This window comes from Bactrocera dorsalis, chromosome 2 (genome assembly GCF_023373825.1).
Source record: "Bactrocera dorsalis isolate Fly_Bdor chromosome 2, ASM2337382v1, whole genome shotgun sequence".
Taxonomy (NCBI): domain Eukaryota; kingdom Metazoa; phylum Arthropoda; class Insecta; order Diptera; family Tephritidae; genus Bactrocera; species Bactrocera dorsalis.
In genome coordinates, this window is record NC_064304.1 from 53,429,960 (window position 1) to 53,446,269 (window position 16,310).

Genomic DNA, 16,310 nt, shown 5'->3' on the forward strand with positions numbered 1-16,310 from the left:
CAGTAGACTCTAACGATGTTAAAGAAGCTCTGGAAGAGTTTTAGTATTAAATCTGTTGTAAATATTTTTAACAGAAATAAAGTCCGACAACCAATGTTCAAAATCGAATTGTTGCCAAATTCTAGTCAACTAAAAAAAACTGAAACACACCCGATTTACAATTTAAAATATCTGCTCCATCGTCGAATCACCGTTGAGGAACCACATAAAAGAAATAACACGAAAACATATTGCCCCCTACGCAGTGTCTGTGTGGTGATCTACTCCAACTTCAAAATGTACTCCTAAAAAGAGAATTTAAAACTATAGTATACGAGTATAAAGACTCAAAAACGCAATTTTCTGTCGTAATCAAATGATAAATATTCCTCCTAACAAACATGTTGAAATCCCAGTCCATGTTTCAAAACCAGTTAATCTTGAAAATAATGCTGTACAAAGAAGCTATGCAAATGTGGTGAAAGGCAGGCAGCTCCTAAACCAATGATAGGAAACTTTGATTTTCAACCTTACCCAATGTATGACTCAATATACATTTATCTACAATGCAAAATATGATTCAAGAAATAATAAAATCACAAGTAAAAAGTATAAGAAAACTCAATGATATAATTACTAACGCAACTATCTTAACACTAAACAAAAACTAAAAGCCGTGAATGACAGATAAATCGCTCAGCTTCCACTCAGCTTCACTTCAAATCAGCTGTACGTAAATTAAAAAAGCGCTTAAAAGCGAGGAAGTATTCAACGCCCAACTGTACATAAAGGTGCTGTGTCCAAATTCAAGCAAGCGAAATTCCCTTTGGAAAGCCCAAAAGTCCATGAATGTACCAGTCAATTCCAACATGCTTATACTTGGGTGGAAATTGGGCGCGAAATGACGAGGAAAAGGCTAATTGTTTTGCAAATCACCTAGACAAGGTATTTCAACCTAATTGCCCAAAGAACAACTTTAAGCTGTAAATCTTACCAAACACAACTAACGTGTCGCTCGAGTCTTTTAAAACTTCATCTTCTAAAATTATTAGAATCATAAAAGAACTTAATCCAAAAAAGTCGGCAGGACATGATAATATTACCCCAAAAGAGCTAATTGAGTTACCAAAAATTGCTACAGAGGTGCTCTCTTAGCTCTTCAGATACTATCCAATTTCATGGAAAAAGACCCAGATTATCTTAACACAGCCGTTTTCACACAGACCAATCAGTCTTCTACCCTGACTTTCTAAAATATTTGAAAAAGTGTCATTATAAAAGATGTCTTTTTTCTTCCACGAAAATAATATAATGTTACAAAAAGTAGTATTAAGTTGTATTTGTATTGCTATATGCATCCCTTATTATGAACAATAGCTGTAGGTATATGGAATAGCTTTTGTCTTGTTGTAGACATCTGGCGCCGCGGCTGTCTGCTTGTCGAAACCATAGACATCTGGCGCCGCACTGTCTGCTTGTCTACTTCAACAATTGCTGAGTCTGGCGCCGTATAGCATTATGTTCTGGTAATTTCCAGACGCGATATTCCAGAAGGACACGTCAGCATCAGCGAGAAGTGCGTGGCTATATTAGCCGTGGCAGCGCCAACGTAATCAATCAGTGCTAAGAGTAAACTGCTATAGTGTAGACGAGTTGTGAAATAAAGAGTTGTTGAATTAAATTAAACAGTTGTGGTTTTATTTGTCAATCCAGAGATACGAACCTAACAAAGTGAACTAGCAAGCAGTAAAATCGTAACAATTGGTGTCAGAAGTGGGATTGTCAAATAATCCAAATTCAAGATGGTTAAATTCGGAGAATTGAGAATTCAGCAATTAAAAAAGGAACTGGAGGAGCGTAATTTGCCGATAAGCGGGCAAAAGGCGGATCTGCAGGCACGATTACGTGAAGCAATGGAAGCGGATGGAATTAATGTGGACGAGTTCGAATTTGATGGGCCAGAAACTTCTACAAAGGTAGAAGAAAAAGTAGAAGAACAACGAACATCATCGAGTGTGGACATGAACATGCTGTTAGTGGCTATTAAGCAAATGGCAGAAAATGCAGTGCAAACAGAAAATCGTTTGGCACAGCAAATGACGCAAATAGCTGAAAATACATCACAGTTAGAGTCTCGCCTTACACAACAGATTACGGAAAATACTACACAACTACAAAAACAAGTGCAAGAGAAATTTTCGAAATTTGAATATTTGAATACTTTAAAAAATGACGAAGAAAATTTAAAATCAGAAGTTCTTCAATCAAGTAATCGTGTGCGAGAACTGCAACTACATGGCCCTGCACCATCAACATATAATCAAAGATTGAAGACACCCACATTCGATGGAAGTATTCCATTTCAAATTTTCAAACTTCAGTTTGAAAAGACAGCAATGGCCAATAACTGGAATGCAGCGGACAAAGTGGCGTCCTTGTTTGTATCATTGAAAAGACCTGCGGCAGAAATCCTTCAGACTATTCCAGACTGTGAACGGGACAACTATGAGGCATTGATGAGTGCGATAGAAAGACGATATGGTAGTGAGCACCGGAAACAAATATACCAGATCGAACTGCAAAATAGGGGTCCGAAAATGAACGAGTCATTACAAGAGTTCGCAACTGAAATAGAACGACTGGCTCATTTGGCAAATGCAGATGCACTGTGGACATTGAGAGGGTAAAAATTCAAAGCTTCATAAATGGAATTCGTGATGGGGACACCAAACGCGCCATATATGCATTGCCAAAAAGAACGTTTGCTGAAACGGTTTCGCACGCCCTCACACAGGAAACAGCTTCGCTACTAAGTAAACCAGCACACAAAGTACAAAGAGTTGAAATGGAACAACTGGCGCTGATGGAAGAAATATTGAAGACTCTAAAGACAATTGCTGCACCGCGAGTAAATACAACAAGCAGATGTTTCAACTGTGGAAAAGCGGGTCACTTTGCCCGAAATTGCAATATAAAAGTAAACCCATCAAAACGGAAACAACCAACAGATAACGAGGACGGAGCATCCACATCTCACAAGTCGTTAAACTAAAACGGAACAGTTCAAAGGGGCGTGAGCTGGTTCCCACAACTATTTGCCCCGCCATCTCGATATCACAAATAGGTCGCCATGACAACAACCTTACTATCAACGGTATCGTAAATGGACGACTGTCAACGCTTACTTTGGATACTGGTGCCACACATTCAATTATCCGACCGGATGTGGTAAGAGGAACGGTTGAACCATTAGTCGGTTGCAAGCTTCGAACGGCCACCGGGGAGGAAGCAGCTGTCGCGGGAAAAGTGTTTTGCGAAGTGATGATTGGTACCCTGGAAGTTAATCACACCTTCATCGTAGCAGAAATCACGGATGAAATTATAATGGGAGTAGATTTCATGATTGATCACGGGGTTACTTTGGATTTAAACAAGCAAATGCAGTTTTGCCAGAACATGGAGATGCCTATAAACACCGGATATGTGACCGACGTTGAAAGTAAGAGGGTGATTGTTGATGATAATCAGAGTATTCCACCAAAATCTGAGGCGATTGTATGGGCTAAAGTGAATGGAGGAGGTGGGACTGAAGAGTTGCGGATTGTGGAACCAACAAAAATAGATACACCCATATTGGTAGGAAGAACGCTTGTGAAAACTAGAGAAGACGCCACCATTCCGGTCAGAGTAGTGAATGAATTCAACACGCCTATAAGTCTGAAGAAAGGAGCAGTAATTGGACAGTGCCAGAATATAAGTGCAATAGCACGATGCGAACGGTCACAACAGAAACCTACTATTGAGCCACAGCAGATAAGTCCTACGCTCCTAAATAATTTGCTGAACGAACTGCATGGAAATGAAAAATTAAAAGCAGAAAAACTATTAGAAAAATACGCATCCATATTTGCAAACGAAGGAAACACAGGAAGAACCGGCATTGTCAAACATCGCATAAATACTGGAGACGCTAAACCAATCCGACAAGCTCCGCGTAGGGTTCCACTAGCAAAACGTGAGGATGCTAACAAAATTATTGAAGACATGCACAAAAACGGTGTAATCGAACCTTCAATAAGTCCATGGAGCTCACCTATCGTCTTAGTTAAAAAGAAAGATGGTAGCACCCGTTTCTGCGTAGATTATAGGAAGTTGAATGATGTCACAAAGAAAGACAGTTATCCTCTACCAAGAATCGACGATACATTAGACACCTTGTCTGGAGCGAAATGGTTTTCTACATTAGATCTACAAAGTGGATATTGGCAAGTCGAGATTGATGAATGTGACCGTGAAAAGACCGCTTTCAGTATGGGCGACGGGTTATGGGAATTCTCTGTGATGCCATTTGGGTTATGTAATGCGCCTGCAACGTTCGAGCGACTGATGGAACATGTGTTAAAAGGACTCAACTGGAAGACATGTTTGGGGTATCTTGATGACATTATCATCATGGGAAAAAGTTTTGATGATCATCTGAAAAATCTAGAGGAAGTCTTTCAGAGAATAGCATCAGCCGGATTACGCTTGAATCCCAAAAAGTGTTCATTATGGAAGAAGCAGGTCACATATCTCGGACATAAAGTGTCAACTGAGGGAATTCACACCGAGGAAGGAAAAATAAAAGCGGTTAAAGATTGGCCTCGACCCACCAACATACATGAACTCCGCAGCTTCCTCGGCTTATGCACGTATTACCGCCGTTTTATACGTGGATTTGCGAACGTGGCTAGAAGTTTACATGATTTAACAAAGAAGAATCGCCCGTTTGTATGGCAGTTGGAACAAGAAAAAGCGTTTGAGCAGCTTAGAGAACTACTTTGTACGGCGCCGATGTTGGCTTATCCAATACCTGGAAAGAAATTCATCCTGGATACAGATGCGAGCGCTTATGGAATTGGAGGTGTCCTGTCTCAGCTCATCGACGGACAAGAAAGAGTAATTGGGTATTACAGCAGAGTGCTCGGGAAACCAGAGAAAAACTACTGTGTGACGCGAAAAGAACTACTAGCTGTGGTGGAATGTGTAAAACATTTCCACAAGTATTTGTATGGACAACGATTCTTGCTGAGGACTGATCATGCAGCATTAAAATGGTTATTACAGTTTAAGAATCCGGAAGGCCAAATTGCACGATGGATCGAAAGATTACAGAATTACGACTTCGAAACAGAACACCGAAAGGGGATTCACCACAAAAATGCGGATGCATTATCACGTCGCCCTTGTCCACTGGAATGTAAACATTGCTCCAAATCAGAGGGAAAAGAAGGTATAATCGACGTGCGATTACTGAATATAGAACCTCAAGATGATTGGACTCCTCACCGCATCAGAATCAATTAGCTGGAGGACCCTGATCTTGCAAAGCTGATAATAGCCAAAGAAAATGGGGTACGACCACCAAAGGAACAAATAAGTAACGAGAGTCCAACGGCAAAGGCATATTGGGCTCAATGGAACAGCATAAACCTCGTTAATGGATACCTTCATCGTACCTGGGAAAGCGAAGATGGCAAACAGTCTCGTCTGCCGATCATAGTACCGAAGTCCATGATCCCGAAAGTATTGAAAGAATATCACAATGGACCTAGTGGAGGGCACCTTGGGATTACAAAAACTATAGAGAAGATTAAACAACGGTTCTACTGGATCGGTTGTCGAGATTCCATAGCAGAATGGATAAGTAATTGCGTAGAGTGCATGGCAGCTAAAGGTCCTAAAGCCAAGAGTCGCGGTAGGCTACAACAGTACAACGTGGGATCACCATTTGAACGAGTCGCAATGGATGTTGCAGGTCCGTTCCCAACCAGTACGGCCGGAAACAAATATCTACTGGTTGTCATGGACTATTTCAGTAAATGGCCAGAAGTATATGCCTTACCAAACCAAGAAGCGAAGACAGTAGCCGAAGCGTTTGTAGATATACTGCTATAGTGTAGACGAGTTGTAAAATAAAGAGATTTAGTTGAAGTGAATTAAACGGCTTTTGGTTTTATTTGTCAATCCAGAGATACGAACCTAGTAAAGTAAAACTAGCAAGGAGTAAATTCGCAAAAATACATATTAGCGGAGCAATGGCCAGCTAACAGGCGTATAAATGTGAATGAAGAAAAGTACAAAAAAAAAAAAATAAAAAAAAAATAAATAGCAGGAAATCAAAATATTGAAAAACAAAAGAAAAAAGAATTGTATGAAAAAAGTCAATTTTTGGAAATTTCCAATTTTTCGACTTTTTCTTATGAAAAGTTTTTTTTATTTCTGAACCTTTCCAGATCCACAGCGAACAACTTCTGAAAATTTCATGAAGATTGGTTTCGCCTTTCTCGAGCCTTAGCGTTACTAACAAACAAATATTCATTTTTACTTAGTACATACATACATACATATGAATATACAAAATAAAACGTTTGTATGGGAAAAAGAAAAGGACTGTTTTTAGGCGTTTTCCGGCAACTTTCGTAATTTGCTTAATCTTACAAGTGAGCCGCTTCTAAAATTACACAATGTTTTCTTATTTTATTTTCAATGACTCCGGTGTTTCATATATGAATTGATATAAGTATTCATTTAAAATTCGTCTTTTTGTTTGTATATAAAAATATTTTCTTAAAAATGATTTCTATAGAATCAAATAAATGAATATATTCATTTTATAGCCATTTTTTGGAAAATAGAAACAATTTGAAGAAAATAAAAATTTTATAACATTGATGTTTCATTTTCGCAATATTGTGAATTATATTGACGAATATTAACGAACTTTTATAGCTTAAAGCAATAATTCGTAATTATTGTAAAATGTTATTAAAATTCAAGTATATATTTATGTCGATATATGTATACAGCCGTGGTCACGCAAATAGCACACATAGTCATAAGAAGCAATGAGAGCGTATACAATTGACAAAGTTCTTTAAAAGGCTAAAAATATCATTATTTGTTTATTAATTTATCCATTTAAGTAAAAAATAACAATTAGCAATTCAGGAATAATTAATATTAATTGAAAAACTTGACCTCCCTCTAAAATACCTATTTGAATGTCAATACCACAATTTATCAAACCTGCAAAAATTATGTGAAATTAATGAAATTTAATCAACGATTTGGTTCCATAACATATTTACGTTTCTTATACTTGGTACTATATCCCCGATTTTGCATTACGGCATTACATCTGCGTACCTTTCTACAAGCTTCTCACACCTCTCCTTTGGGATGGAGAACCAAGCTTTCTTAATACCTTCCCATAAATGTTCAAAATTTGAGAAATGTTTAGCTGCAATTTTAATTTTAACATCGTTCCATAGGTTTCCTATGGGATTAAGATCAGGGCTTTGCGCTGGCCAATCCAAAACATTTATATTTTCTTTCATAAGCCGTTGGGAAGTTTTAAGACAGCATACAGGTTTAAGACTTAAAAGCCCATCTCATACTCGTTGGTCGGCTCGACATGAAGCATGCTACACATTAGAAAAAGAGGGGCCTGGAATAATTGTTGCACTAAACTTTATTGGTGAAAACAAAGATGAAAAACCTACTACGCGAGCTGAAGCTAAGGGACTGCAGCAAAAATTACAACATCTAGAAACAGCAATTCTAGTCATTGTTTGGAATGTAATTTTGGATGGCTTTAATGCAGCGAGTAAGAAGCTTCAGGATTCTCAAACTGATTTATCATCTGTGATAAGAATATATAGTTCTTTGGCATTATTTCTCCAAGATATGAGAGATAAACAATTTTCTGATTATGTAAAAAAGCCAAAGCACTATCTGGAGTTCAAAATTATTACCACTATGACACCCGTCGTAAAAAAATCGAAAACTTCAGGCTGACGAGCTTTATCTGGAGAAGAAAATTTTCGAACCAACGTTTACTATCTAATTTTAGATACTTTAAGTGTACAATTGACAGGACGTAAAAGTGCTTATCATAATCTTATATAATAATCTTTAATTTTTTGACAATTTATATGAAATAGATACCAATGAATTCGCGCAGATGAATTAGTAGATACCTTCGCGAATGAATGTATTCATTTGCACTGTCAACTCAAAGATTCTCTAATGAACACAAAAGATATTCGTTCCGCGCAAGGAATATACAATTTTTTGCATTCTCAAAATATTCAAGAAGTTTATCCAAATGTAGACATTGCTTTACGTAATTTTTTGAGTATTCCGGCTATGAACTGTTCAGAAGAAAGATCTTTTTCCACCTTAAAAAGAGTCAGAACGTATTTACGCGCATGTATGGGCCAATAGAGACTCAATGCTTTAGCACTACTGTCAATTGAAGCCCAACTAGTTCAAGAAACTAATTACAACGACATAATTGATGATTTTGCTCAGACGAAAGCCAGAAAGAAGATATTTAAAAATTAAGTTATACATAATAGTTTAAGAAAACTGACTGTTATTTATGTTGTTAATATTTATTTGTATTGTTTAACAATTATACTTGTATGAAATAAATTTTATATCTTAATAATATGAACGGAAAGAAATAAAATTTCATCTTTTAAAAAGGGTGGCTAATCAGACAGGGCCTTGGGCGGCAAAATACTTAATCCGCCACTGTTTGCATATGCTTTTTTCGTCATAGCGGTTTGAACTTTTGAGTGTAACGTATTTATAATTTTTAATAATGGCTGGAAATTTACATCTCTAACAAATTTAAAGAAACATGTCCAATACAGTGGAAATACCAGCTCAAAGATACATATAAAATAATATGTAATTTAACAGTTTTTAATATAAAGTTATTAACTTTTGGTTTGCTAATAGATACAACCAATGCATACTACAACTACTACTGTAATTCAAACCCCTCTAACTCGGAAGCTGCAATAGATATTTCTAATAAGCCAGGAACTTGGAGACAAATTGTTACGGTGGCAGAGGGAAAGGTTGAAAGAAAGAGTTTGAGCCCGTTATAAGTTTAAAAATTACCAATAATCACTTTTATTTTTAGCTACAACTTGTTTAAGGCAAACAAAAATAACGGCGGGTTTTGACAGGACAAAAATGTCTTATAAAATAGGCAATTGATGACGCACTACCAATGCTTTTTATAAAGGGTATACAGACATATAGCATTGTAAAAGATGATGGTTTCCGCGCACTTGTAAAAGCACTAAGCCCATGATATCAGCTCCCTAGTCGCCATTCAATTTCTAGTATGAAACATGCCTTGCACAAAAGAAGGTGAAAATGCGTAAAGGTTCCAAATTTTTCATAACAACAGATTGCTGAACATAGTGTAGTACCGTTAGCTTTATTGCCAACACAAGCTTATTTCCTGAAAGCAAAATTTGATATGTGCAGTGTATTCTTGGAATGTTGTCCAATGACTGAATACTTCAAAAAATTTGTTAAACAAGTTGTTAGCTATTATACTTTAGGAAAAGTCTAGTTGGAAATGAGAAATTTTTAACATTTCAACGAAATGCCTTGGTACAGCTAATAAAACTTTTTCAAAATGTTTTACACTTGGTGGAATTCTGTTAAAAGTACATTTGCAATTATAGAAAAAGATTTGCCACTAATTACTTCAGACGAATGGCTACTCCTGAAACATCTAGTCTCTATCCTAAAGCCGTTCGAATGTACAACTACTGAAATAAGCGGTCATAAATACTCGTATTGCACTACTTCCATGATGATTCCCATAGTAAATGGGCTCTTGCAAGTTTTTACTGATTTAAAGAATGTTGATAATTATCCGGTGTTTATAAAAACGGTTATAACTGCGTTGTTAAGAGGTGCAACTGAACGACCGGGAAACACGAAAAAGAGCAATATGCTGGCAATGGAATTTAAAACATTTGCCTTTTCTGAGCCTTAAGTAACAGATATTGTAAAAAAACGCATTACTGCCGAGGAAAGTCGTGAAAACCAAAATCAACAAAATGAGCAACTTACAGCCCCTATACCTACTGTGTCTAAACTCTCAATTCTTTACCACACAAGTGGAAAATATCTAAAACAGTGGTCGGCATGAGAGGATCGGTTACTGTTGTTCAAATATCATTGAACATGCTTATTTATCAGCAAAGCCGAAATTCTACTAAATATAAATATCTATTTATATATTAATATACTTACATACATACATATGTATATACATAATGCATTTACATGCAATGCACATCTACGAGTAATAATAATAAAAATGCATGGGACAAAAATCATAAATATACAGCAGAGACCAAACATTAAACACACACACGCACACTTGCAATAAATTATACACTTGAAATCAACCCCATGTCAAGCAGCAATAAAAAATATGCTGCAATACATAAAACATACACACATACAAATATATTTAGTTATTTAAGATAGTTTCAAAAATTGTATATAAGCAAGAAAAATACAAAATAAAAATCAGAATGAATAGATTCTCCCTCAATGTAAGACTTTCAATTCCCCCCACCAGCGGTAAGGATTGTTAGAAGCTATATTGAGGTATTAACATTTTTTGGTCCTTCGAGCCGGATAAGGAGCTCGGCCAAATTAAAAAGTCCTGTACTTACAAAACAGGCAAAATACAAAAAAAGCCCTGTTCAAAATACAGGCAAATTAAAAAATAATTGTAAGACGGGTGTATATTCCCGCATTAAAACCGATCGCATAAGCCGTTTTAGCAGAGACTAAACGCAGTGATCTAACTGCTATCCAAGAGATATTCAGCGGCTGTGAGTCGAGGCACAGCAAGGTCAACTAGGCGACCAAATCAAATACCTCCAACGATTTCTTTGGAGAACAACAAGCAGTTAATTAATAAATAAAAAAAGTGTTGCGGAAAAACTCTCATAATGGGAATAAACAAGAAAAAAATTCCTGAAGCCCAAGCAGATTTTTCCGAAAAGGTGTTGTACACGTCCAACACTTTTCCAACAAAATCATCAAATAAAACTAAAATTGAAGAAGTTGAAGCTAAGCACCAAGATTTAGATCGAAAAACTTCCTTATTCATGAGGAAAGTTGAAAACCTCAGAAGAAAAATGGAAGATCTAAGCAAGGAATTAATGATCGACAACGATCAAATAAAATTCTTAGACTGTTTATTTACAGACATTCAAAATCTAAAAAGCAAATTAGATTTTAATGTTGAAATTGAAATCTTATTCGAAGAAATTTATGACGAATACTACGAAGAGCTTAAACATTTAAAGAAAAAGTTACAAAAAGAAGAGCCTAAAATTTCTTATCGCCCTAACTTTGAAGAAAGAAAAATAATAAAAATTCCAAAATTTTATGGCGATACTAAGGAATGGGCCAAATTTTACAACGTGTTCAAAGTTATGGTACATGACAACGAGCAGATGAAGAACATAGAGAAAATGCTGCGTCTTCGTCAATGCTTAAAAGGCGAAGCTGCACGAGTAATACAGCATTTTCAAATTTCGTCAAAAAATTATGAAGCTGCATGGAGTCTACTTAAGAAAAAGTATGACAATCAGCCAATTCTGTTTATCGTACCCAAATTATCTACAACTGCGACGAAACTAACTAATGCAGTACAAAAGATTGAACACGAAAAACTTATAAAAATTCCACTACTCTCTCTATCTTCTGTTGAGGAAAAAACAACAGAAATAATAGAAAAAGATAGGAAGGAAAATGAAGCTGAAGAAGAGTCACTTGAAGAACTTCGTAAGCCTTCAAAAACTGAGGAATCTCACAATCTCATATCTCTTCCGGCAGGCTCACATTTTGGAGAAATGTGGGACAGTGAAGTCCAGACGAAATCGTTTGGAAATAAGGACGAAACTGAAGTAATTCAATACATTTTAGAAGACAAGCTGCGCGTAGCGGAAATTACTTTTAAGGAGCAAGGCACATTTAACGATGTGAACAATAAAATGTCTCCTTTGGAAATTGAGGAGAATGCAAAAGATGAAATAAAATATCTTGCAGAAAGAGATGTTGAAGTTGATAACGGAAGTGTTTCAAACGATGGTCCAGAGGGGGAAGAGGAAAATGCAGGCGAATCGAATGAGGAATCGATAAATGTAACTATTGGTGAAGACGAACAAAAACTTTTGCATGATAAGGCACCTGAAAAAAAGGAAAAATGCACCGATGCAGAAGGTGATACTACCGGCAAGAATTCAGCGCAAAAGAGTACAAAAACGGTTGCAGCTTTGTATGACACAAGAACATCCAAGAGTGGATCCAGCAGCAGTAAATGCAGCAAGTATGATGACGATAAATCAAAGAGAAAAGATAAAAAGTCCGGCGACAAAAAGGATAAAGACATTAGTGAACAAAAATCATCTTCAAACAAGTCTTCGCAGAAGGATGACAAAGAAACGTCTTCAGTGAATATCTCTACAAAATCGTCGTCCACAAGAAAGCAGACAACACCTTCACGTAATCTTTGGATATCCGGGTTATCTTCATTAACGAGAGCCAGGGATCTGAAAACTATATTTTCTAAATATGGAAAAGTTATCGGAGCCAAGGTGGTCACCAACACCGGTACACGTTGTTATGACTACGTAACAATGCCATCATCGTCGAATGCCAGTCGTTGCATTGAGAATTTGCATCATACCGAACTCCATGGACGGATAATATCAGTAGAGCTCACTAAAAACGAAATCAGCAACTCAACAAATGTCGCCAAAACACGAGTGGATAAAACAAAAATAGATCCAGTTGGAAAAGCGGATGTAGTAACAGCCATTTGGGAGTTACTAATACCATGGCAGCTTACGTTAAAACAAACGGACAAGCTAAAACCCAAAAGACGACAACGAAGAGCAGAGAAAGCTACGAGAAGGCATTGACAAGATCAGCAACAACGAATTAAAATTAAGTGAGTTAAATTTAAGAAACCATAGCGGACATTTATCTTTAGTGTTAGTAGTAATTGTAATATTATGCCTTTTAATACTATATTTCCGTTATAAATGTAAAGCGAATAATGCTGATAGAATCATTGTCAATATTCCCAACCGATAGAATATTAATAACATAAAAAATACAGTCCACTAGATTTAAATAATCATTTCTTTCCCTCGGCAATATGTTCAAATATCATTGAACATGCTTATTTATCAGCAAAGCCGAAATTCTACTAAATATAAATATCTTCTTCTTCTTCTTTACTGGCGTAGACACCGCTTACGCGATTATAGCCGAGTCAACAACAGCGCGCCAATCGTTTCTTCTCTTCGCTACGTGGCGCCAATTGGATATTCCAAGCGAGGCCAGGTCCTTCTCCACTTGGTCCTTCCACCGGAGTGGAGGTCTTCCTCTTCCTCTGCTTCCCGCGGCGGGTACTGCGTCGAATACTTTCAGAGCTGGAGTGTTTTCATCCATCCGGACAACATGACCTAGCCAGCGTAGCCGCTGTCTTTTAATTCGCTGAACTATGTCGATGTCGTCGTATATCTCGTACAGCTCATCGTTCCATCGGATGCGGTATTCGCCGTGGCCAACGCGCAAAGGACCATAAATCTTCCGCAGAACTTTTCTCTCGAAAACTCGCAACGTCGACTCATCGGTTGTTGTCATCGTCCAAGCCTCTGCACCATATAGCAGGACGGGAATTATGAGCGACTTATAGAGTTTGGTTTTTGTTCGTCGAGAGAGGACTTTACTTTTCAATTGCCTACTCAGTCCGAAGTAGCACCTGTTGGCAAGAGTAATCCTGCGTTGGATTTCTAGGCTGACATTGTTGGTGGTGTTAATGCTGGTTCCTAAATAGACGAAATTATCTACAACTTCAAAGTTATGACTGTCAACAGTGACGTGAGTGCCAAGTCGCGAGTGCGACGACTGTTTGTTTGATGACAGGAGATATTTCGTCTTGCCCTCGTTCACTGCCAGACCCATTTGCGTTGCTTCCTTGTTCAGTCTGGAGAAAGCAGAACTAACGGCGCGGGTGTTGAGACCGATGATATCAATATCATCGGCATACGCCAGCAGCTGTACACTCTTATAAAAGATTGTACCTGCTCGGTTCAGTTCTGCAGCTCTAATAATTTTCTCCAGCAGCAGATTGAAAAAGTCGCACGATAGGGAGTCGCCTTGTCTGAAACCTCGTTTGGTATCGAACGGCTCGGAGAGGTCCTTCCCGATCCTGACGGAGCTTTTGGTCCCGCTCAACGTCAGTTTACACAGCCGTATTAGTTTTGCGGGGATACCAAATTCAGACATTGCGGCATAAAGGCAGCTCCTTTTCGTACTGTCGAAAGCAGCTTTGAAATCGACGAATAGGTGGTGAGTGTCGATTCTCCTTTCACGGGTCTTTTCCAAGATTTGGCGCATGGTGAATATCTGGTCGGTTGTTGATTTTCCAGGTCTGAAGCCACACTGATAAGGTCCAATCAGTTTGTTGACGGTGGGCTTTAATCTTTCACACAATACGCTCGATAGAACCTTGTACGCGATGTTGAGGAGGCTAATCCCACGGTAGTTGGCGCAGATTGTGGGGTCTCCTTTTTTATGGATTGGGCATAGCACACTTAAATTCCAATCGTTGGGCATGCTCTCATCCGACCATATTTTGCAAAGAAGCTGATGCATGCTCCTTATCAGTTCTTCGCCGCCGTGTTTGAATAGCTCGGCCGGCAATCCGTCGGCCCCTGCCGCTTTGTTGTTCTTCAGGCGGGCAACTGCTATTCGAACTTCGTCATGGTCGGGCAATGGAACGTCTGCTCCATCGTCATCGATTGGGGAATCGGGTTCGCCTTCTCCTGGTGCTATGTGTTCACTGCCATTCAGCAGGCTGGAGAAGTGTTCCCTCCATAATCTAAGTATGCTCTGGGCATCGGTGGCTAGATCACCTTTGGGGGTTCTACAGGAGTATGCTCCGGTCTTGAAACCTTCTGTAAGTCGCCGCATTTTTTCGTAGAATTTTCGAGCATTACCCCTGTCGGCCAGCTTATCAAGCGATTCATACTCACGCATTTCGGCCTCTTTCTTCTTCTGTCTGCAAATGCGTCTCGCTTCCCTCTTCAACTCTCGGTATCTATCCCATCCCGCACGTGTTGTGGTCGATCGTAACGTTGCGAGGTAGGCAGCCTGTTTTCTCTCCGCTGCGACACGGCACTCCTCATCTAAATCTATAAATATCTATTTATATATTAATATACTTACATACATACATATGTATATACATAATGCATTTACATGCAATGCACATCTACGAGTAATAATAATAAAAATGCATGGAACAAAAATCATAAATATACAGCAGAGACCAAACATTAAACACACACACGCACACTTGCAATAAATTATACACTTGAAATCAACCCCATGTCAAGCAGCAATAAAAAATATGCTGCAATACATAAAACATACACACATACAAATATATTTAGTTATTTAAGATAGTTTCAAAAATTGTATATAAGCAAGAAAAATACAAAATAAAAATCAGAATGAATATATCGTCACCTGAAATGTAAATTAACGTAACAACATTTTCAGAAATTTACAGTGGCATGAATGAAACACGAAATAAAATCGAACATGAGTGAAACAAAATATTAATATTGGTTAAAACTGGTTTATATATGACTGCAGAACCAGAAAATGTTGAACATATTTAATATTATGTATACAATTTGAAGTAGTGAAGCGTAATCAATAAGACACTCAATTTCGAATTTTTTGATGATACGTTATTTTGCATTTCAGGTGACGATATTCTCCCTCAATGTAAGACTTTCAATTCCCCCCACCAGCGGTAAGGATTGTTAGAAGCTATATTGAGGTATTAACAACTGTGTTGGTGAGCACTAAAAAAAAAGTAACCCAGTGAGAAATTGGAATTAAAATTAAGCAAATTTTATGAGCAAAATTATAAAATAAAGACATTTTCGTTCTTTTTCATCTAAATAATTAATAGTATAATGAAAATTAACAAAATGTCTTTAAGGATATATTCCCTATTATCTTTAAAAAACTTGGAACATAAAACGCATTGCATGGCACCAAAGGCATTTAGAATCAAAATATTTCTCGCAGGGCATATTTGGTTTTGCGCTATAGTCTTACATGATGTTAATTCGTTGCTGGCTCGACAACGACTGAACAATAGAGCGTAAGTGTACGTGTGAAGTTAGTTTGCACAATTGTGCTAAGAAATGCCGACCACTGATCTAAAACGAGTATTTAAATAATCAACTTAAAAAATTCTGGGAAATAGAAGAAATACCCCAAATTACCCAAATTTCAAAAGACTAGGCATGCGAAGCCTATTACAAGTCCACAACAACAAGAAACGAACATGGTCGTTATGTTGTGCGACTACCATTAAAATCATAGCTCTGGGCCACTCTAGAAAAGCAGCAGTCCAGCAA

At 37.6% G+C, this 16,310-nt stretch overlaps 1 protein-coding gene across 1 annotated transcript in view; it reads left to right on the forward strand.

Moving 5' to 3' along the window:
• The first annotated feature begins 1,849 nt into the window (after positions 1 to 1,849).
• The window catches only part of LOC125776319 (uncharacterized protein K02A2.6-like), a 171,111-nt gene continuing 156,650 nt past the window's right edge, over positions 1,850 to 16,310 (forward strand). Inside the window, exon 1 of the mRNA XM_049448044.1 lies at positions 1,850 to 1,955. The gene's annotated coding sequence lies outside the window, so the exon portion shown is untranslated. The remainder of the gene's footprint in view (positions 1,956 to 16,310) is intronic.